Source organism: Diabrotica virgifera, chromosome 3 (assembly GCF_917563875.1).
Source record: "Diabrotica virgifera virgifera chromosome 3, PGI_DIABVI_V3a".
Taxonomy (NCBI): Eukaryota; Metazoa; Arthropoda; class Insecta; order Coleoptera; family Chrysomelidae; genus Diabrotica; species Diabrotica virgifera.
Window position 1 is genome coordinate 174,354,462 of NC_065445.1, and position 24,665 is coordinate 174,379,126.

A 24,665-nucleotide genomic window follows, 5' to 3' on the forward strand; every position below is an offset into this window, starting at 1 on the left:
GTCCCTACAGGCCAAAATCCCGACATGCAACAATCCTCGCATAAGTAAAAATTCCGACTTTTGTTTAATACTTTTAATACAAGATACTTTTGTTTAGTAACAAAAAATAAAAAACAAATGGCCATAAACAAGAAATAAATGTAATTATATGTTAAAAAGAAACTTATCAAACCTGTCGGGATTCTGGCCTGTCGGGATTTTGGCCTGTTGGGATTCTGGCGTTTCGGGATTTTGGCCGTCAGGATTGTGGCTGTCGGGATTTTGCTGTCGGGATTTTGGGGTAGACCCATCTATAACAAACAGAGGCAAGTACCTACATACTCAAACTTAAATTTGTTGACTGATATAACAGAATCTCAAACAACAACTGGCGGTTAAACACACTTTTTAAAACAAATTAATTCACTAATCTTTAGAAAAAGATGTCCGGATTGGAAACGACAAAAACGTCAAGTATTTTTAAGTAATAATAACAATATCATATGGCATTTTTGCTAGGGAGGTCTTTTGGACTTTTGGACAGGTTACTGCGCCACTTGTATCTTTAAACCTGTTTGAAGTAGCATCACACTAGCCCAAGTGATCTACGACTAACGTACCCTCCGAAGCACGGTGAAGGTCTAGTATGATTTTTAAAAATAAAAAGTCGTTGTTGGTGCCAAGCAGCCGACATAGCGAGGTGGACATAGCGAGGTGCCAAATATTTTTAAGTAAAAAAGTAATTGTCATTACAACCAAACCACAGTATATGGCTTTATAAGCATAAAAACTGTGACCAGCTCTGGCTAATCCCATATAAAAATAACATTTTAACTTAGACAAGCCACAAGACACCAGTTTCAGAACCTTATCTACAAATAACTTAAACAGTTTGGTGCAGGTAGAACCCATGCTGCTGCAAATTGGCCCGAAAAGTACATTTGCTTTGTTTTTTGTACTTCAAATTTCGATTATGTTTTGTAAATTATATTTCCCCTTTGTTTACATTTGCTTCCTATTTTATTTTTTTTCTAGTTCCCATGTGCACAGTACTCTGTGTTCTACTTTTTCACGTATTAGTAGTTGTTTACATACTTTTTCAAAAAACACTAATTACTTATACAGGGTGTTTCATTAGTAATTGTCCATATAGTAAATGGAGAAACCTTAGCACAAAATAAGAAGATTTAACCTAAAACACTTAAATAAAATGTGGTTCTTTACTGAGTTACAGGGTGTTTTATCTAAAAATTTAAAAAAATTTTGCGAAGCATTTTAAAACTATTTGACTTATCCTTTTCATACTTGGCAAAAAGTACGATTACTAGACACCCTACTAAATTATGATAAACCAACGTTTTTAGCTACTACCAGAGGCGTACGACAGGGGATGGTGAATGGTTGACCCTTCTCAAATTCTACGCCACTGAAGGAATTACTATTTTAGTGCCATTTTTACATTCCCCAATACTTCTACGTAAATAATGTACTCTTCATTGGTAGCGATAAAATCATTATTTTTCGAGATATTTGAAGTTAAATATGAAACAGCACAGTTATTTTGATTAATTTTATATGATTCAAATATGATTAAAATTTAAAAATTATTTGTACCCAGTACTTTAAAACCATTTGGCGTATCCTTATCATACTTGGCAGAAAGTGTAGGTACTGTACACCCTACTAAATTAAGATAAACAAACGTTTCTATCTACTACCAGAGTCGTACGACAGGGGATAGTGGCTGGTTGACCGTTCCCAAATTCTACGCCACTGACGAAATTGCTATTTTAGTGTAATTTTTTGATTTTGCAATACTTTTTATGTAAATAATATACTCTTCATTCGTAACGATAAAATGATTAGTTTTCGAGATATTTGAAATTAAAAATGAAGCGACACAATACATTATACATTAATCAAAATAACCGTGTCGTTTCATTTTTAACTTCAAAGATCTCGAAAACTAATGACTTCATCGTTACGAATGAAGAGTACATTATTTTCATAGAAAGTATTAGAGAATCCATAAATTGAACTAAAATAGCAATTTCCCCAGTGGCGTAGAATTTGGAAAGGGTCAACCATTCACTTTCCCCCGTCGTACACCTCTGATAATAGCCAGAAACGTTTGTTTAACATAATTAAGTAGTTCGTACAGTACCTATTCTTAGTGGCAAGTATGAAAAGGATAAGTCAAATAGTTTTAAAATGTTGATCTAAAATAATTTTTAAATTATTAGATAAAACACCCTGTAACTTAGTGAGGAGCCATATTTTATTTAAGTGTTTTAGGTTAAATCTTCGTGTTTGGCGCTAAGGTTTCTCCAGTTACTATATTATGGACAATTATTAATGAAACACCCTGTATATCTAGTATTGGTACTAATCGACAGGTTACAGCAAAATTTAGTCACTTTAAGCCTTGAGAGCACCAGCATTAAACCCATAATATGATTTCCGTCAATCATATTTTTCTTCAAAATCCACAAGTAGACAAGGCGAAAACGGCGGGTTCGTTGGAAGAAATATTCCCATGAGATTTTTTTCCATAATCACATTCGTGAGACTCCCCAGAATAAGGTTCAAGAAGTCGTCCACGCGAAAAGTGGTCCAATTTGTTTTTAATAATGTTTTTAATCAAATTGCAAAAATCAATATTTTTGGCCCGCACAATTTTTTTTTAGATTTTTCGGACAATTCTGGACAGAAAAGGTCTCTTGTAATATAAGCAATTTAAAATTTGAAAAACGCGAAAATGGCCATTTTTAAGACTTAATAACTCGGTTAAAGATTATTATTATGAAAGTCAGAAAGTGACTAAATCAAATTTAAAGCCCCCCCTTCATGATCTTAAAGAAATTTGTGTCATTAATTTATTACTAAGCTATTATTTTATTTATTAATAATGAGCGGTAAGATCGTATTGACGCGGCTGTAAATGTGAGTGCGAGTGAGATTCGCCACTGGACTGCCTGAATGGCATCTCTTTCGCACTCATCATGGACGGGCGCCTAATACGTGCATGACGCTCATTATTTTTACTTAAAAATTATAGCTTAGTAATCAAGTAATGATAAAAATGTCTTCAGTATCTTGAAGGGGGGCTTTAATCTTTGATTTAGTCACTTTCTGAATTTCATAGTAATAACTTTTAACCGAGTTATTAAGCTTGAAAATCGCCATTTTTCGTTTTTTTTAATTTTAAAATGCTTTTACCTCGAAAACTATCAACTTTAGAGAAAAATTATAAGAGACCTTTTTTATCCAAAATAGTCCAAAAAACCTAAAAGAATTTGTCCGGGACAAAAATATTGATTTTTGCAATTTGATTAATAAAATTGTTAAAAAAAATTTGGACCACTTTTCGCGTGGGCGACTTCTTGAATTTTATTCTAGAATGTCTCACGAATGTGATTATGCAAAAAATCTCATGGGAGTATTTTCTCCAAAGAACCCGCCGTTTTCGCCTTGTCTAAGGGAAAGAATTTTCCTGTAGTTGGCTATACACCATCAATTACAAAAATGTAATTTAATTAAAAAACCGTTTATAAAATGTATAAAATTTAATAAAATTTCTTTAAGGCCATAAGTACATAGTTCGCAAATATTTTACGGCTATCCCTACTTTTTCTGTCTTTACACGGCAAATTACATGTAGTAAAATTTACACTGGTATGGATATATGTAAATATTACTATTGTCCTTTTCATGAGCATTTTTCAGTGCGTAACAAATGATAGGAGAAAGGGTAAGTCCGTGATAATACACATTTATGACATTTATTCTAACATGACATTTTAGTTAAATCTGACAGTTGTCACATTTTATTTTCAATTTGGAATAAAAACAAATCAAATGTGTGTCTTGCATTTATAAAATGGTATTTTCTTTGATTTGTATAGTCTTATAAATTATACAGATTATATTTGTAATATTATTATCTAAATAAAAAAAAAAATATTTTTTTTTATTATGGCGCCATCTATCGACAACTAGAATAACTAGAATATATGTTGTAAATGTCTGTAATCACGAACGTGCCTTTTTTTCTGTCACATACAATTTAATGCGTTAGAAAGAAATCGAAAAACTGTGACGCACTGAAAGATGATAATGAGAAAAAGAATAGAATGTCATTTTACTTGAAAATGTCATAATTAACTTAAAGAGATGGCTTTTGAATGTTCTTGGATAACTGTTATTTGTATAATTGCAAATTATAATTCAGTTAATAAATGTGATAATTTTTTCACTAAATATATATTGAGTGATTGCAATAATTTATATGTACAACAAAAACTAATACTCAATCAAGAAAAGAGAAAAAGTGTTAAAGTGATTTTTTAATAATATATTGTTACTATGGAACGCTTACAATTTTAACATCTTTAACAACAAAATACTTGGATCACAGAATATATTATCCTGATGTATTCACTGCTTGGATCTTCCACAAATAATACACAATAAATACCTTTTTATTAAGTTCACGTCTTAAATAATTTATTTATCAAATAAACTATAATATACCAATATTATTTAATCAACAACTCAAAATATTCCCGATGCCATGTCAAATATTTAAAATTGTCACTGATTGTCACTGTCTGACTGACAATTGCTGACAATATTCTATTCACTGAGTGCGTTGTAAGACAAAGATAGATTTGAAAAATATTACCACGGACTAATATATAATATTTCGAATCCTGAAAAACCTACTAAATACTTTAAAAAAATTTAAACGCAGAATGAAATACTAAATTATTACCGAGGGCCGAAAGTCTCTTAGAATTGTTTGAATGACGTTTATTTTGAATGAACGTTTATTTTAAATGGGATATTTAAAATTAAAAATCACACTAAATTTTCTCTTAGTTTTTCACTCCTGTGACTTATTAAAATAAACATTATTGGGACCGTGCAAGTTCGGCAAAGCGACCTCTATTTCTACGCTCTGTACTTTTATTCGCACTTTTAATTATATTGGCCAATTATATTAGTCCTGGTTGCTGGATAATTGTCAAGGCCATAGTCCAAAAAAATAATAAGAAGAAAAAATAAGATGCAGGTTATGTTATGCAAACGTAAACAATTGTATGTAGTAAATAAAATTAGTTATTAAAATGCAGTACTGCAAGCAAAATACAATTAATTAAATTTACCTTTATATAATAATTGCATATCGTATCAATATTGTGGAGCAATATATAATTTTTCTGCTTCAATGACAGAAGGTATGAAATATACGTCAATTTGACAATTTCAATTGACAATATGAATTATTTAAGATAGTTGCAATATTTCTCCGCGACTCGCGCACGGTCGTTTCTCGTTTCCCTTCCAAGTACTTGCACACCGCGAATAGAAGTTCTCAGGGACTTTCGGCCCTCATTAATAACGTAATCTTTTATTCTGCGTTTAAATTTTTCAAAAATACTTATTAGTTTTCTCAGGATTCGAAAAAAATAAATCCCCATTTGAATAGCATTGCAGCCGAAAATACGTACCCATCCTCTAAAGGGCTACATCAATTAGAGAACATTTTCGATATCATATAAAATATCTTGTCTTTAGAACTGGAACAGTCTTTAGAACTGGTTCATCACATGCTGAGTATAAACCATTTAAATGGTATAAGAATTTATTACATTAACAGAGTTATTTAAAATTCGAAACGATGGATAAAATTTACAAAGATAATGCCCTTAGGCATCACATGGCTTCCCCATCACCCAGGTTGCTAAATAGGTGGATTTGTCTTTACAATATTTTTCTTCATTTAGTGTTGTTAAAAAAACTGTTTAAATAAAAAAGCTTATAATTATTTTTTCTTCCATTTAATGTAACGTGCCCCCCGGCTTTTCGGGTGCTTTAAACTATATATTGTCATCCAAAGTATACAAGATGTAATGTGCAACATCTTCACGTCCGCCCCCCCCCCTAAGAGTTTTTATATGGGCGCCCATGGTGACAGCTAAACTTTTTCTAACTAAAGTAAGTTATCAATCGAAGTAGCACAGAAAACGACAATAAATATCGTTTCCATACCACTAGATTGACAACAGGTGGAACACTTTCTTTGGTTACACCTTCTGAGATTTTCAAAATTTATAAATCATACAGGATGCCGAGGAAATTAAGATGAGAGAATTTTAAATAATTGAGAATTTTAAATAATTCATGACTCATCTGTTCAGCATAGTAAAAGTTCCAACAAGAAAGAAAGTATTCCACCTGTTGTCAATCTGGTGGTATGGAAACGATATTTATTGTCGTTTTCTGTGCTACTTCGATTGATAACTTACTTTGTTTTTCGGTAGATGGCCCTAGTTCATCCGTGACATTTCTTTCTTTGCAATTTGGGAAGGCCCAAAGTGTGATACCTGGTAAAATCGGAGAGAAGAGGATATGGGACTACTGATGAGGGAGAAAAGACCTCCGAAACCGGTATAGACTCTTCCTGCATTACTGCATAGTACTGCAGAGTATTATGCAGCTGCTGCATTTTCGTGTTGCAAAGAAATTGAAAATGATTATATATTTTTTTTCTAAATATGTCTTAGAAACCATACTAAAAAAAATTATAAAATAAACTTTGTTTGACGATTTTAAGAATCATTAAGATGTTAGATGAGTAAATATTGTACTATAAGCTTGTAATAGCTTATTATAGTTAGCTCAAACGTACAATATTTTATTTTAATCTAATTTACAAAAAGAACTTAACCGCAAGCTAAAAAATGAACAATTGCTCGAAAAAGAAAATTATTGTCTAAATAACCATTTTAGGACGATCTGTATACTAGTGTACACAGTTCTGAATTTTGTTTGAATTTTATTGAACCTCAGTTGCTACTAGTTACCGTAGTGGAATCGCATGGTAGAAGCATGCGATCAGAATTATAGCGATTTAGACCTTACTACCGATCGCGGGGTAAACGGTTAGCTTGCGTGAATTGCCTTTTCTGTCTCAAACTGGTCGGTAATTTGTGAAACTGTATATGAAATTATTGTTAGCGTAAAAAATGTGGCCGAAATAAATCATTTAGAAAACGTGAGTATTTTCATTTGATCTGACATTAAAATGTTCCATGATAAATGGGAAACATGCTTTATACTTATACATATATATTTTAATTTATATTTTATATGCTTCGTAAAATATACTATTTTTATAACTAATATAACTTTCCTCAATATTTCTATGCAGACTGTGCGCTCTTGATTTACTACATTTATCTTTATTTTAATTGCCAACAACTGACAAATAATTTGTCGAGAATCGAAAAACCTTATTCACTGTTGGCTTTTACAGAATACCTTTTAATAACTTTTTTTATTAAACACCAACCAGATGCCTAAGAACATTACAATCTGATCAAACAATATGATCAATAAGCAAACTCACTAGTACCCCTTAGATCCTGTTAATTCATTGCACAAATATTAACTAGTACCATCACTTGCACCGTGCTCTAATTTTCACTTAACTAACTCGAAGAGTTTCTTCGTCTTCAGTCTTCTAGATGGTTTCGTGTTGTTAAGCAGCTGGATGGCCTCAACATTGACGTGTTCGAAGTCGTTGTCTGTGACTCTTGGCAAATTTTTCAATGGTCTTGTTAACAGTATCCATGTCTAGGTTCCTATGAAGGTCACTGTTTTTATAGTACTAAGGAGGACAATGCTTCTTAGCATTTTGTTTTGGAATCGCTAGACGATGTCTAAATTACTGATCTAGCACAGCCCCATAGCTGGATGCCGTGTGTCCATATAGGTTTTAGAATCTGTTAAATAAATCGTAATATGATATGGAGGATATTAAAATTCTATGGAATACCAGACAAATATATAAGAGTAATAAGGCTTTTCTATGACCAATGTTTTGCTAGAGTTGAACATGAAGGGCAACTATCCCAACAAATAAGCATCAAAAAAGGAGTAAGACAGGGGTGTGTCTTCTCACCGACGTTGTTTATAATAGTGATAGATTAGATAATGAAACAAACTGAAGATAAAAAAACAGGTATACAATGATCAGAATTTAAAAAACTAGAGGATCTAGAGTTCGCTGACGACATAATATGCCTCATAACACCAAACAGACAACAGATGCAAAACAAAATTACCAGATTGAACAACATAGGAAAAACAAACGACTTAAAAATAAATCCCAAAAAACGAAAATATTATCAAATGGGAAAACGAACGGAAACAATATATATTTAGAAGGGAAACAAATAGAAGAAGTAAAAGATTTCTGTTATTTGGGCAGTCTGGTAAACACAACAGGAGGCACAGAAAAGGACATAACACAAAGAATAAGCTTGGCACAAAACGCTTTCAACTCTTTACGCAAGATGTGGGCCTCGAGAAACATCAGCAGAAGAACAAAGCTACGATTATTTGAAACTAATGTAAAGTCTGTCCTGTTATATGGAGTAGAAACATGGAAACACCATAAATAATTCTTTCAGAAAATACAATCCTTTATTAACAGGTGCCTACGTATTATACTGTGAATATTTTGGCCAAACAAAATTACTAATGACGAATTGTGGAGAATAACAAATAAAGAAAGAATAGAACATACAATAAAAAACGGAAATGGAAGTGGATAGGACACACCTTAGGAAGCTCGCATACCAAAAGCAATATCCGAACGATATTTGTAACAGGCAACATCCCATATAGTCCAGACTGTATCGTCGCCCCCGTTAGGTAAATTATTCCGATCATTTTTTTTGCACAAACGTTTTTCTTAAAAAGAGGTCCTTATAACAAATACACAGAGTGCCGGGAGGTGCCGCGGTCGGAAAATTGTTTAAACAATTTTTTTTAAACAAATTCAAAAAATCAATTTTTTTACTTCGTACCAATTTTTTTTAGATTCTTTGGAATATTATGAGCAAAAAGGGTCTCTTATGAATTTTCTCTAAAATTAATTGTTGTCGAGTTATACGCGATTTAAAATTTGAAAAACGCGAAAATGGTCATTTTCAAGGCTTTAACTCTGTTAGGAATTATTATTATGAAAGTCAGAAAAAGACTAAATCAAAGTTTAAAGCACCCCCTACATGATCCTGAAGAAATTTGTGTCATTAATTTATTACTAAACTGTTAGTTTTAACTATTAGCGCTAACAGCGTGTGGAGGCGGCCGTCAATGTGAGTGCGAGTAAGATGCACCATTGGTTGCCGGAATGGTGCATCTCTTTCCCACTCACATTGACGGCCGCCTCAATACGCTGTTAGCGCTGATTAATTAAAAATAACAGCTTAGTAATACATTAATGACACAAATTTCTGCAAGATCATGTAGGGAGGGGGGGGGGGGATTTAAACTTTTATTTAGTCACTTTTTGACTTTCATAATAATAATTTATAACCGAGTCATTAAGCCTTGAAAATGGTCATTTGGCGTTATATATATATATATATATATATATATATATATATATATATATATATATATATATATATATATATATATATATATATATATATATATATATATATATATATATATATATATATCTTAGCTTAGCTATATATATATATATATATATATATATATATATATATATATCTTAGCTTAGCTATATCTTAATCTTAGCTTTGATTCCAGGCCATACTGGAGTAAAGGGGAATACAGAGGCTGATAAATTGGCAAATATAGTCAAGACTTTAAACATTTCTGCAGACATTGAAATATATAAATTTCACTTTTTACCTTTTAATTAACACAAAATTGTAAATGAGTTTAAAGTTGAATGGACAAAACAGTTTAAAACTAAAGTGATTTTTCTACAAACTCTTGGTTCCACAAATTCACATTTGGGGATCGAAGGCACTTGACATCAATTATTAGAATGCAAACGGGTCAATGCCTCATACCAGATCATTATTGGTTTAAAATCAATTGTAGTGATGCTCCTTTTTGTGAATGTGGACAAAAGTATAACTCATATGTTACTGAATATGTTACAAAATAAATCAACTTGACCTGTATCAGGAACTTGTTAATACAGGAAGTCCAAGCCCCATTTCAATATAAAATCGTCTACATAATATTAATGACCAAATCTTAAGAACGATCAATCAAATTAAAATATAAAATAGTTATTTGACAATCATAATACAATGAATTTAACGAAGGGAATATGGAAAAATTCAGACCCCTTGAAAAGAGTATTCCCTTCCAATTGCAGTCTAAATACGAGAACTGGCCAAGTACCTAAGAAGTGGAGGCCAAGAAACTAAAAGGAGAAGAAGTGATTTTGGCGTTTTTCAAATTTTAAATCGCGTATAACTCGAAAACAATCAATTTTAGAGAAAAATCACAAGAGACCTTTTTGTCCATAATGACCCAAAGAATATAAAAAATTTACGAAGTGAAAAAATTGATTTTTTGAATTTGTTTAAAAAAAACTATTTTCCGACCGCGGCACCTCCCGGCACCCTGTGGATTTATTATGAGGACCTCTTTTTCAGTAAGTTTGTGCAAAAGAAAACGAATCCGAATAATTTACCTAACGGGACCAACAATACAACATGGTCTAGTAAATATCTGCGGTTAATTTATGTCTTAAATGCACTTAAACTACCTAGAATTCTTTAAAAGCTCGTTCGGGATCGGATTCTCAAAAAAGGGCAGTAGAGTGTGCTGTGTGTGCCAAAGGCCCAGATGTGTATATTTGGGATTGAGGGCGTACAATAAGAGGGATAATAGGGCATTATAATTTTTGAGATAAGAGGTTTATTGGTCAATTATAGGTCAATTTTTTACAATAATTTGTTTACTTACATAATAAACTTAAAAAAGTCTTAAAAGCATAGACATGCTTGTTGACTTATCTATATAATGTTGACAGATTAATATTTACAGTTTTTTTGACAAATCAATTTTTTCTAGTATAATTTAAATTTGTTAAATTGGTACACAAATCCCTTTTTTATTTAGTCCAAGTAGTATAAATAATTTTATATATATAATCTATATCTAAACCTTTCTTAAGGTGTTCGAAAAATACATTTCATGCATCTATATCAATTATATCATATACAAATCGTCTCCACTCTTGCTTATTCTTGGACCTTCGTTTCGCTTCAGTCGAAGTTGTATTTTTCTTCTTCAGAATCCTTACCACTTCATCGTTCCAGGTTTTCTTTGGTCTCCGTTTTCCTCTCTTGTTTTGTGTACTTTTGCCTCCCATACGCGTTTTACTTGTCTATTGTCGTTCATTCTACACAAAAGCCAAAAGGATTTAAGCTTGTTCTTATCTAGTATTTGTGTTTTTGGTTCGACTTGTAGTTCTTCTCTTACAATGCTGTTTCTTATTCTATCGCGTCTTGTAATTCCTTTTACTTTTCATGGGTACTTCATGTCCATTGAGTTATTCTATTTTTCGATGATTGTGTTAGCACCCAGCTCTCAGTAGTATAGGTGAGAATCGGCCTGAAGATCATTTTATATACCCCCATCTTCGTCCTGCTGCTTACTTCTTTCTTTCCAATGAATGCTCTGTTTAAGCTGTAGTACATTCTGGAGTCATGGTTATCCTTTCGTTGACTTCTTCTTCTGATCTTCCTCCATTTTCTATTTTCACACCCAGGTATTTATGTATATGTTGTTACGCGTGTTCTAGTTTTTGGTTATTTATCTCTATATTTACTTGAGTATCCTCATTTCCCATGACCATTATCTTTATTTTCTCCATGTTTATTTTCATATTTCTTTCTAAGTGATATTTTTAAAGTTTATGGGCAATTGATAGTCCGTTCGCTGACGGTAAAATAATGCAAAACCTATAAATTTTAAAGATCCGCTTAAATTGGCATGAAATTTGGCATATACATATTATGTAGGTAGCATGGGGGCCCAGCTTCATCCCTTCTCGAGGGTGAAAAAATATACGCTCAAAATAAGACCGGAAATGGATAAATTAACTAATTCTAAGCAACTTTTGTTTTATAGCATTTTTTCACTAAGTTAAAATTTTCGAGTTATTTGCGAGTAAATATGTTCATAAAAAATACATTTTCAGACGGTTTCTTGCAACTAACTCAAAAAGTAAGTATTTTATCGAAAAAAAAAACACTCTTAGCAAAAATATATCCCATAAAAAAGTGAAAAAAATGGTTTAGGTATGAGATTACCTAGTAAAAGAAGAGTTATAAGTAACGAAAAATACATTGATACTCGCCAAATTTCAAATCGAATATTTCAACGTGAAATAACCAAAAAATAAAGCACTTTTTGGGAAAAACTCATTAAAACTTTTTTAAATTGTTTAAAAAAACTTTAATTTTGTTTTAGTAGCAAAAGTAAGCAAGTTACGCTCAAAATAACGTTGGTCCCTTCCTTTTTTGGTAAAAAAATTGTGAAAATCACCCCCTAATTAGCATCCTCAGTGAAATTAATCATTACCACTTCATAAGTTGCTTTACTCGGGTATATATTATTGTTTATATGGTAAGTTTCACCGGTTGGAAGTGCTTATTTTTGAAGGGGCTGTAGTTGAGGCTTGAACTAGTTACTAATTATGAGTGCATGCACATTTAAATTTTTCAAAAATTCTTATTAGTTTTTTCAGGATTAAAAAAAATGAATCCATTTAAAAAGGATTGGACCGAAATTTTGCGCAAGTATTGTATATTTTTGTAATCAGTATTTTAAAAGCTTTTAAATGAGGTGTTACATGATGTACTTTCCGATTCAAAAAAATCTTAGTTATGACTGTCACACGAATATACTATGATTGTTTTAAAAATCGACCTGTCCGATTTGCATATTATGTCCTAAAAGTAAATAAGTTAATATGTTCAACCTCAAGTCAAAATTCATCAGAGTATTACCCTTGGGAGGTAAATAGAGTTGTTGCAGAGGATTATCCAAAAATATTAACAACAATAGTGTAGCATGAACATGCTGAACCCATTTTTTTTCTCTGACGTCTTCTTAAAAATTGTCAAGCTACAATAACGTCTTCTTCGCTTGAAGACATTTCAAATACTGATATTTGATATACTTACTGAAGTTCCAAAATTATAGCACGCTCCTGTATTCTACATTATATAAAATGTGTGCATGCGACGTTATCTCTGTTGAGTATAAACAGATGTACGCTATTATGAAATAAATGTGCAACATTTTACGTATGTATTTTATCGTATGTGTTGCATTTGGTTTGCGAGCTCGCTTACGAAAACCAGCAACAAATATTGCTAGGCAAGCTCTACATTACAATGCTCAAGGCAAAAGAAGAAAGGGTAGACCATCTTATATATGGAAAAGCACAATAGAGAAAGAACTCAAGGAAAATAATTTAACATGGAACGATGCAAAAAAGATACCAAAAAACAGAAGAAAATGGAGAAAACTAGTAAACAAAATTAGACGGAACTCAACAGATGATGCGTGGGACTAGCAACTTCACCATCATTCCTCATGCTACTTGAAACACCGCAAGGTGCCCTTTGCTCCACTTGGAGATGTATGATTATGATGATTTTGTTGCAGATTGACAGAGTGGATTGTCTTCCCAATAGCCAATATATTTTTTTATACTTCATGTTAAGCTATTTTCGTTTCTTCATGGGCTCTCCAGCGTAGCCTAGCGTCTAATGTAATACCCAAATATTTTGTGGTATCGGCATAATATGATAGCTGAGTATTATTTACGTTAACAGGAATGTATTGTTTTTCTTGTTTCTAAGCGTAATACGCGCTGAATTCATTTCGTTTAATTTAATTCGCCAGCATTTAGTCCAGTTGTTAAGTATGTTACCAGAGAGTTGTAGTTTTCTTGCTGCTTCTTCATGGTCTTCACGTACGGCCAAGACGGCAGTATCATCAGCAAAGGTTAATTGTATTATGATATACTCCAGGGATATCACTAGTGTATAATAGGTATAGGACCGGTCCTTTCACACTACCTTGTGGTACACCTGCATTGATTTCTTTTAGTTCCGAGTAGGCTTCTTCTTGCTTAACCCTAAAAACTCCCCTGATATATAAGATTCCAATAATTCTGTATATTGTCTTGCTAAAATTCTGCTTAATTTGTATTTCTGTCCTTCGTGCCATACTTTATCAAAAGCTTGCGCCACTTCGAGGAAGACAGCGGAGCAAACGCTCTTTCCTTCCAGCGACCTCTCTATTATATCCATTATTCTATAGACTTGGCGTCTATTTCCCCAATAATTAAATCAAACCCAGGTTCTTTTCTGGGATTGATGTTTGATTTCATTTCGTCAGCCACTTCTTTTGGAGTGACTAGTTTAATTTCAGCTCCTTCCTGTGTGACATTTTTCAACTGAAGTGTGTTATCACTTGTCACGTTAATTTGGCTGAAATATTTTCTCGAGATATTCAGCAAATTTATTAGCCTTATTTAAATTGCTTTTTGTCCAGCTTCCATCTATATTTCTTAGTGGAGGATTTTGCATAATCGGTCGTTTTAATTTCTTAGTGGCTCTCCAGAGGGAATAATCAGTTGTGCTATCATTTGTCAAATCTCTTAGTTACAAACTGATTCGTTTTTATTTTTTCTAATTTCTCTTTTAAGCTGTTGAGTAGCATCTTGTTGAGTAGCTGTTTTATCAGATGGAGCTCTAGATCACTGCCAGATCCTTCTGAGTTTTCTTTTCTCCTCGATTAGTTTTCTAATTTCTTTAAGGTAATTATTACCTTTAATTCTACGAATCAGTTCAGGTAAGTCATTCCAAGCAGCTTGTTGAATATGTTTAAAATGATTACGCTTCTTCATCAAGTTCATATCTAGTTTTTAGTGAAACTTTAATACCTACTCATGGTAGAAGCATGCGATCAGAATTATAACGATTTAGACCTTACTACCGATCGCGAGGTAAACGGTTAGCTTGCGTGAATGTTCTTTTCTGTCCCAAACTATACGAGTAGTCGGTAAATTTTGAAACTGTACATATATGAAATTATTGTTAGCGTAAAAAATGTGGCCGAAATAAGTCATTTAGAAAACGTGATTATTTTCAGTATATCTGACATTAAAATGTTTCATGATAAATGGGAAACAGGCTTTATAACATATATATTTTAATTTATATATGCCTTGTAAAATATAATGTTTTTATAACTAAAATAATTTTCCTCAATATTTATGCATAGGCTAATCATAATTACGAAGAACTAAACCGGGACGCAGAAGAGGAAGAGGCTCAGTTTCGTTTTGCTTTTCGCGTAATTTGTGTTTTTCGTAGTTGAAATTAAAATTATTAATAACTAAAAACGTATTAATAAATGTGAATATATTTTTTAATAAAAAGAACAAGAGATAAAGTACAATGATTACAAAGAATGAACTATTTAGATGGGAAATAAGCCACAATTAAATTGAAACAAATAATTTTATTAACGTTTCGACGTCCAAATCGGGTGTCGTTATACTACTAAATTAAACAAAAATGTTGTTGCTTAGTAAAAAATTCTTAATAATTTATTTAATCTGACTCATTTATATCGACAATTCAATAATTTATTTAATCTGACTCATTTATATTTGAATTGCCGATATAAATGAGTCAGATTAAGCTTCATTAGAATTTTAGAAGAAGTCTTTTGCCAATAACACCTCATGAAATAGCTCATCAATCATTATTTGAGTTTTCGAATGAGGCTTTTACATTTTATTTATATTTTCTGCTGCTTTTTCTATTTCACTCTAGTTAAGCTCATTTTTCAAGCAGATACACTCAAAATCTTCGGCTCCGTCGAAGCCATTTTCCCACAATTCTAAATATGAAATGCAGCGCTCATAAAAAGCGTGAACGTCATTTTGAAGTCTTTGACATTTATGGAATCTTTAAATTTATTTTATGAGTTGTTTAGCTGCTTGTGGAAGAAATTTATTTTCCATTTTATCTTAAAGATTATTTAATTCCATATTTACATCTGTCCCAGTTGAGTTAGTCTCCTTCATAGACTCCATGGTTTTGTTGAATACATTTAACTGTCCGAGCACAACCCAAAAGTAAAGTGCTCCAATTTCTGTTGTGAAGAATTGTCACAATAGGGCTTATCATTCACAGTCATTTGTTTCGAGCTTCTGTCATATGTCGTATAATCTGTGTATATTAATATTATACTCTTTTAAGTTTGTAACGCGTACATTATATACAGGGCCCCCGCTACCATATGTGCAATGCACACGGGGGCCATCCTTTAGGGGCGACAAAACCCAAGATCAAAAATTTCAAAAAAATTGCATTCTTTTAGCTTGCTATGTACTTCATCTCTTGATGTGCGATTACTCCAATGATGATCGCTTCGCACTCGGTACGCGCAGACCCGAATTTGGGCTTAAAATAGCTTCGATATTAATTTTGAGGAGCAATCAGATGTTTTAAAACTTATATCATGCATTGCTGTATGGAATTCAAAGGTAGCTTATTTAGCAGCAATGTAAATTTCATTTTCTGTAGGTTCGGCATTTTTGAAAAACGATGTGATGAGCTTGCAATGGCACTTGCGTTGGCCTTGTGTTGCGAGCACTTTATGTAGTTAAGCATTGATCAATGGCCGCAGTGTCGGTGTTGTTTAAATTTGATCGGGACGCTAATGCAAATCGGCCGGGAAGCCGGGACAGGGACCGTCCCTGTCAAACCGGGACGTATGGTAAGTCTATTTATGCATAGTGCGCGCTCTTGATTTAGTACAGTTTTCTTTATTTTAATTACCAACAACTGACAAATATTTAAAATATTGTCGAGAACCGAAAAACCTTATCTACTATTGTTATTTAGAGAATATCTTTTAATAACGTCCAATAAAAACGTCATAAAACGTTTAGGTAACAAGGTTTAATAGAGGATGGCCGTTCTAAAGGTGTAAACGATCTGGGACCATATAATTGAAATAACAATAATAGTATAGTATATATTATGTACGTGTGATATAAGTGGGACCTAACCATTTGCATATGAAAAAATAGATATATTTCAAATTTCAATTTTCAAAAATAGTGATTACTTTTTACAATAAGCGATTTTGTGCTCCTCAGATTTTTACTAATATTCATATTTTGCCCATATGAATAAAATCTCTTCGCTTTGATTACTTTTATATTCTTCCCTAGCAATAATAGTCGGAGAGATAGAAGCGGATTTTGTGCGTGATAAGTAATATGGAAAAACTATACGGGGATATGTTGAATTAGTTGTGTACATGACTTTCACCAATGACAGGAAACCAGAGTTGGGGCCGAGGGTAGTTATAAGGGGTCAAAGTCGCGGATTTTATTATTTTTTTTATGACGCTTATGATAGAGATAGTGCACCAAAATTTGGGAATAAGTAGGTCATGACGTAACTAAGTAAAACCTCTAGGGGCGGAACTCTGCGTGGCCGACAAAGGGGTGGGGGTAGGGGTGAATATAAAAAATATAAAGGGTTTTTTGCGACGTTCGTGATTGAGATAGTGGACCAAAATTTGGGAATAAGCAGATCATGACATTATTAAGTAAAATCCCCAGAGCCGGAAACCAGAGTTGGGGATGATGGTAGTTATAAGGGGTCAAAGTCGCCGTTTTTATTATTTTTTTGTGACGCTCATGATCGAGAGAGTGCACCAAAATTTGGGAATAAGTAGGTCATGACGTAACTAAGTAAAATATCCAGGGGTGGCACGCTGCGTGGCCGACAAAGGGGTGGGGCAGGGGTGAATAAAAAAAATATAAGGAGTTTTTTTGCGACGTTCGTGATTGAGGGAGTACACCAAAATTTAGGAATAAGTAGACCATGACATAACTAAGTAAAATGCTCAGAGCCGGAAACCAGAGTTGGGTATGAGGGTAGTTATAAGGGGTCAAAATCGCCGTTTTTATTATTTTCTTTGTGACACTCATGATCGAGATGCACCAAAATTTGGGAATAAGTAGGTCATGAGGTAACTAAGTACAATCTACAGAGGTGGAGCGCTTCGTGGCCGATAAAGGGGTGGGGGTAGGTGTGAATATAAAAAATATAAGGGGTTTTTTGCGACGTGCTAGATTGAGATAGTGCACCAAAATTTGGGAATAAGTAGACCATGACTTAGCTAAGTAAAATCCCCAGAGCCGGAAACCAGAGTTGGGGATGAGGGTAGTTTTAAGGGGTCAAAGTCGCAGTGTGTATTATTTTTTTTTGTGACCCGGCACAACATTTGCCCCCCACGCAGTGTTCCGCCCCTGGAGATTTTACTTAGTAATGTCATGATCTACTTATTCCCAAATTTTGGTGCACTATCTCGATCACGAACGGCAAAAAAACCCCATATATTTTTATACTCACCCCTGCCTACCACCCCTTTGTACCCCAAGCAGCGTTCCGCCCCTGAAGATTTTACTTAGTTACGTCATAACCTACTTACTCCCAAATTTTGGTGCACTATCTCCATCATAAGCGCCACAAAAAAAAATAATTAAAACCGCGACTTTTACCCCTTATAACTACCCTTGTCCGCCACTCTGGTTTCCGCCTCTGGGGATATTACTTAGTTATGTCATGGTCTACTAATTTTACTTAGATACGTCATGACCTACTTATTCCCAAATTTTGGTGCACTATCTCGATCATGAGCGTCATAAAAAAATAATAAAATCCGCGACTTTGACCCCTTATAACTACCCTCGGCCCCAACTCTGGTTTCCGGCCGTTGGTGAAAGTCATGTACACAACTAATTCAACATATCCCCGTATAGTTTTTCCATATTACTTATCACGCACAAAATCCGCTCCCAGCTCTTAGACTATAAGGTTAATTTTAGTTTTTTATCAATAAAATTCTAAATTATTTCCTGCAACGAGAATCGGTTATGTGTTAAGACTTAAACTGTTAAATTCTCTTAATTGGTTTCTGTTAGTATCAGCTTCTTCAAATCAAGATTATTTAATTATCAATTAAAGAAGTACCCTTTTATCAATCCAAATAAATATACATTAACTTAACCAAATATTAGAAATATTTTTCGATACAATCTGTAATGTAACCGTACCATCTGGGGCCCATGGCTAATTCATTGGATGGCGCCACAAGAAAAATAACCATCAGCATTTATGGCGTTACAAATCTTTGTGAGTCTTTGTCGCGTTTACTATTGCTTTACATATTTGTCGGTCCTGTTCCACTATTTCCCATTGTCTCTCTCCCATTTTCTTCAGACCTTCTCTGAAAAACAGGTGGAAAGATGTAGTTTCATCCTTTTTGTAGACCGTCCTATAGACCTCTCATCTGGTCTTTCTCAAAACACATTGTCATTACTGCGTATCAAATGCCTTGCTTGTTTTTATATACCTTCGTTTCCGAAGAGGAATTCGTGATTGTGTCTGCGCCTTTATTTGTTTGTCATGCTGCGCTGTCAGTGCAAGGGCCATATATCACTAAAAGGATTTTACGATCCCACGCCAGCCATTTATTTACTTCTCTTTGGTATATCTGGAGTTTTGCACCATGTGAGAGAGGTTTGGACTTCATTAGATGTTGCATTGCAAAAAAAGATCTGTTTCTCGCCATTATTCGCGTTTCAGCTATTCGTTCTATTTTTTTTATTGGTAATTGTTGATCCCAGATATTTAAATTCCTTATTTACCCACTTCAAAGTTATGATCGTTTATAGTAATATTTTGCATAATTGATAGATTCGACCGTTACTTGATAAAACACTGAAAACTTTTGTTTTCGAAACTTCCACAAAATTTATTATAAAACTATGTGATTTCAGCTGTTTCGGCAGAGTGTCTTTCTCAATTGATTTATTTTACTGTGTGTTTGCATTTTAAAGTTTTTAACTTAAGAGGTTGAGGAGTGGGGAGCTGTTTGTCTCAAGTTGGTCATTCAAAATTATATCTGTATTTTTCAATTTATTGATTTCCATAGATTCTAAAACGATAGCTTAAGGACTTTATTGTGAATATGAAGAATTTAAAACTCTTCATTAAAGGAATAATTATGACCTAGAAGAAGTGTAATTAAACTTATGCTGGAATATTGGTTTACTTTTTTCCGGCTTCAGACAGTTTCACAATTGTTATTGTGTAGATGGAGCTATAGTATACGTAAGTATATTTTAGGTAAAAATATATTCCACAGCTTTGGCCAACTAATATATTTTTATTAATGTTTTTAATTTCAAGGTTTTAAATTATTCACTTTGACATTTATGTCAAATTTCCAATATGAACTTCCAAAAGTTCACGGGCTTGTCACCACTGGCGCTGACGAACATTTAAATATCCCCTCTACTTAAGAGCTCACAGTGGATAAAATTACATTAGATATACAGTTGAGTCCACGAGTCTTTACCAGTGGGTCATCATTAAAATTAAAGCATACGAACTAAGTCGGAAATTTACTAAACGCAACAGCAAGTGACAGAAAGTGGGTATTATTCCGATCACGGGTTATAGTATAAAATTTGACGTAATCAAATAAATAGAATGTCAAATTTAAGGTTTGCTTTAAAATGTTGGTGTATAGTTACAGCTAAATTTAAAGTAGCTTAACAAATTCTTTTATTATCATTGATCAATCAATAAATAAACAATTTAAAAAAAATCAATAACATATTTTCTTTTTGTTATTGTATTCACTTTGACGGAACATTGAGAGTATGGCATCCTACGGCTCATAATGCAGGGAAAGGTAGATGGCAGAAGAAGCATCGGAAGAAGACGAATTTCATGGTAGAAGAACCTGAGAGAATGGTTTAGATACAGCTCAAAACAATTATTTAGAGCTACTGACTCAAAAATTAAAATAGCTATGATGGTTGCCAACCTCCTTAGCGGAGATGGCACCTGAAGAAGAAAATTCCTTAACTGTGTCAACAATGAGGTTAGCTTTGTACCTACGTTGTCAAAATGTATCGTAAAATAACATAAACTTATCATAAAATTTCTAACTCCAATATAAAATTGGTTGTGAAAACAACTATTTGTATACTATAAAAAATTTCAACATGCAAAAAATCGACAAAATAACAGCAAAAAATTCAACAAACTGACAGCTACAAAAGTAAACAAACCAAAACGTCAGAAATTGTACTTAAAATATGTGAAAACATCCCCAATCGTCTTTCTTTGTACCTATCTCTTTTCAATAGGGCTTTTCATCGATTGTCATTTGTTTCGAGCTTCTGTCATATGTTGTATAATCTGTGTATAATATTAATATGCACGGATTATACGACATATGGCACAAGCTGGAAACAAATGACTGATAATGAAAAGCCCTATGCACTGAGTCTAGATCGTTCATAAAAATAACATGTGTTTTTACTTAATAACAGGCGGAAGCTTGTTTGTCATTAGTTTCATGCGTGGAAGAGAATGATGCTAGATAAAAAGTATGTGTTTTATCTCGCCAGGTATTAATGACGCACGGGTAAAGACTCGTGGACTCAACTGTACTGATTGTTTCCCACCTTTAGAAATATCAGAGGAGTATGTCAACTAAAACTGTCACTGTCACAATGCTGTCACAGTAGTAAGGCAATTGCCCCAGACACATGTTAAAGATAGACTTGGCTAGGGATATGCCACTCAATGCATCGAGGTGTAACGTCGAAATAGGATTGAGTGGTCTAGCCATCTTTGTCAGTCACATGCGCGGGATCGCTTGGTTAAAAGAGATAGACAGACCACCGATCGACTGCTTCCATGCTGTTTCCGCGTTACGCTTTTTTGGTGAGTATGCCTAGTCTACGCTTAATATGTCAATGAATTGCCCACGGTAATTGCCAAAGTATGTCAAATAAAACTGTCACTGTCACAGTGGTAATTGCCAAACTCGTCCGATACGTCTAAATGTGGGAAACAAGCAATATAATGTAAATTTATAGGTTTCTATCGCTAAATTTCCCACCTTTATAAGTTTCACCTCTTTTTATCTCACAACTTAATGTTATGTTTTCCATCTTTCGCTTCACTTTGCCGGTTATTAGCACGCTCATCACTGTAATACGACTCGAACGTGTGCCAAATTTCGTGAGAATAGGATAGTAGTTTTTGGTTAATAATTTAACCCAGAGTTCGAAAAAAATTAAAATTTCCAAAATAATGCTGGGCCCACACTAAACACTCTAAATCAGTGGTTCCCAGCCTTTTTCGGCCTACCGCCCATTTTTCCAAAAACAAAATACTTAACGCCCCCCTTAAAAAACTCTTCCATTCTTAAAATTAGTAACGCACTTTCATTCACAATTGTATTACCTTTTTTGGGTCAAAGGCTACCTTAAATATGATTCGACGGCCCCTTAACTAATCCAAGCAACAACAAATTAAAAAAAAAATGTTTTATTCAAAAATACAGTATTCATGTATTGATCAAACTTTAACTTAAATACCTATCATAAAAAACAATATAATAATAATATAACATTTTTAATGAGAAGGCTGAGCTTGATGTAATGATAGTAATCTGTCAATATTTGGTTCCATACTTGTCATCAGCAATCTTAAATCACCGCGCTCCACTATGGACAGTCTATTTCTCTTCTTTGTTAATAAATTGCTGACTATGCTAAATCCTCTTTCGGCTAAATACAATGAAGGAAAGGCAATGAAAAACTTCTTTGATGCAGCCCATAAAGCTGGATATAATACTGAAATTTGACATTGCAGCCAAAATTCTTGATATCCATTTTTAAATTTCACTTTTAACTCTTCATTTGTTGACAATTCTATCAATTCCTCCTGTAGTGATAATTCTGCTGTTTCTAAACTTGAGAACGGTTCTAGCACCCAATCTGGAATAATCAGACCAAGGATATCCTGAAATATATTCCTAAAATCTTCTTGAAGTGCTTCCAAGTGCTGGCAATATACCAGAATGTCTTCATCATTTGTCTCCACAGAGGAAAGATTTTGAAACTGATGAAATTGTCTCCGACCCAAATTTTGCCTATACAAATTAAGTTTTGACACGATCGAGGAAATAGTTCCTTTTGCTTTGATCAAATTCAAATTATCACCTTGTAGCTGTAGGTTTGTTTCATTAAATTTATCGTATAAATCAGTTAAATAAGCAATATCGCTCTTAAATTTTAATAAATTGTCTCTCAAAGAATCATCTTTGCTTTCAAAAAACTCTAAAACTGAGTCAAAGAGATCATAAAATCTTTTTAGACAGGTACCCTTCCAAAGCCATCGAACTTCTCTGTGCAACAATAAACGATTAAAATTCTCGTCGTTTTCATCACACCGTTTTCTAAACAATCTATCATTGAGAGCACTGCTTCTGATCTTGTTAACTGCAGTAATTACATATTGTAGTGAACAATGAAGACGATCACTAAGATTTTTTGCAACTAAATGCTGTCTGTGAATTACACAATGCACGGAGAGTATATTTGGTACCGCTTTTTTCAAATATGCTATCAGTCCGCGGTGTCGTCCAACCATTGCCGGAGCACCATCTGTAGCAACAGTTATGACATTTTCCAGAGGTATACCTTTATCTGTAAAATAGTGTTCCAGAACATCAAACATCGATTTGCCTTTAGTATCTGTTTCCAGTGTTCTTACAAATAACAGTTCTTGACAGATTTTTTCACTTTTTATGAAGCGAACGTACGCAAGAAGTAAAGACTCATTGTTTGGCAGAGTTGATTCATCAAGCTGTAAAGAAAACTCAGTAGTCTTTAAATAATCAGTTAGAGAACGCTCCACATCCTCAGACATTTCGTCAATTCGTCTCTGTACCGTATTATTGCTTAAGGGGGTATTAGTACGCTATGGTCAAAATAGGCGGCGAATTTGTAAACTAACGTTTAACAATTCTTTGAATAGATGGCAGCACGTACATATATTCTATTATTAAATTTAGTTCTCTGAACAACACCGCATTGATGCCACGCACTCTAAGTTACGATTCGGCACATTTCGCTCTCAATCGTACTTTGTATTTACATACGACCGTTTTTAATCCTTTCTTTACCTGCCTAGGGTAAATTGTCATTAATAGATAATAAACGTTCATTCACTTGGAAATAGTTTATTATTTAATATTGTATTTACAGACGGCAATTCGTAATTCTTTACCTGCTCAAAAAGATTGATTTCAAACTAAAGAAATTTGCAATTATTTGAAATACAAATAAGTGCCTATCTAAATGACCAAAAAAGAATTATGCTAATTCTCAGAATGAAGATCGAGTATAAAATTAGTATTTTTAATAAATGTAAAATACGTAAGTCAATTGAAAAACAGCGTCACTACAAACTTTTTTCATATTGAATGTTTTATCAACAAGAGAAGTTTTTTCCTCGGAAAATTTCACATTTTCATTTCATTTCTCATTTCAATATGCGAGACAGAATAATAATTAGCCTAATGAGCCACTTACTTAAAACATTTTTAAAAGTGATATACGGCAGAATATATAAAAAATACGAAGAACGAGTATCATGGACAAGGATTGGATTCCGAAATGCCTTGCCCTTAGGCACCCGAGAGGCTTTATTGACTGTCCAAGTGCTTATGCAGAGGTGCAGATATGTCAACTGTGACGTACCTATATATTTGTTTTATCGACTACAAAAAGGCATTTGATAGAGTACAACATGATAAGCTCACATACTCATCATAACCATCTTGGAGGAAACTGGATTAAATGATAGATCTAAACAACATTAGATATCCCGACGACGCAGTAGTTTTTGCAGATAGCC

General features: G+C 33.3%; 1 protein-coding gene across 1 annotated transcript in view; it reads left to right on the forward strand.

The window, feature by feature from the left end:
- The first annotated feature begins 6,886 nt into the window (after positions 1 to 6,886).
- The window catches only part of LOC126881401 (kinesin-like protein KIF19), a 676,869-nt gene continuing 659,090 nt past the window's right edge, over positions 6,887 to 24,665 (forward strand). The window contains exon 1 of the mRNA XM_050645662.1: positions 6,887 to 7,039. The gene's annotated coding sequence lies outside the window, so the exon portion shown is untranslated. The remainder of the gene's footprint in view (positions 7,040 to 24,665) is intronic.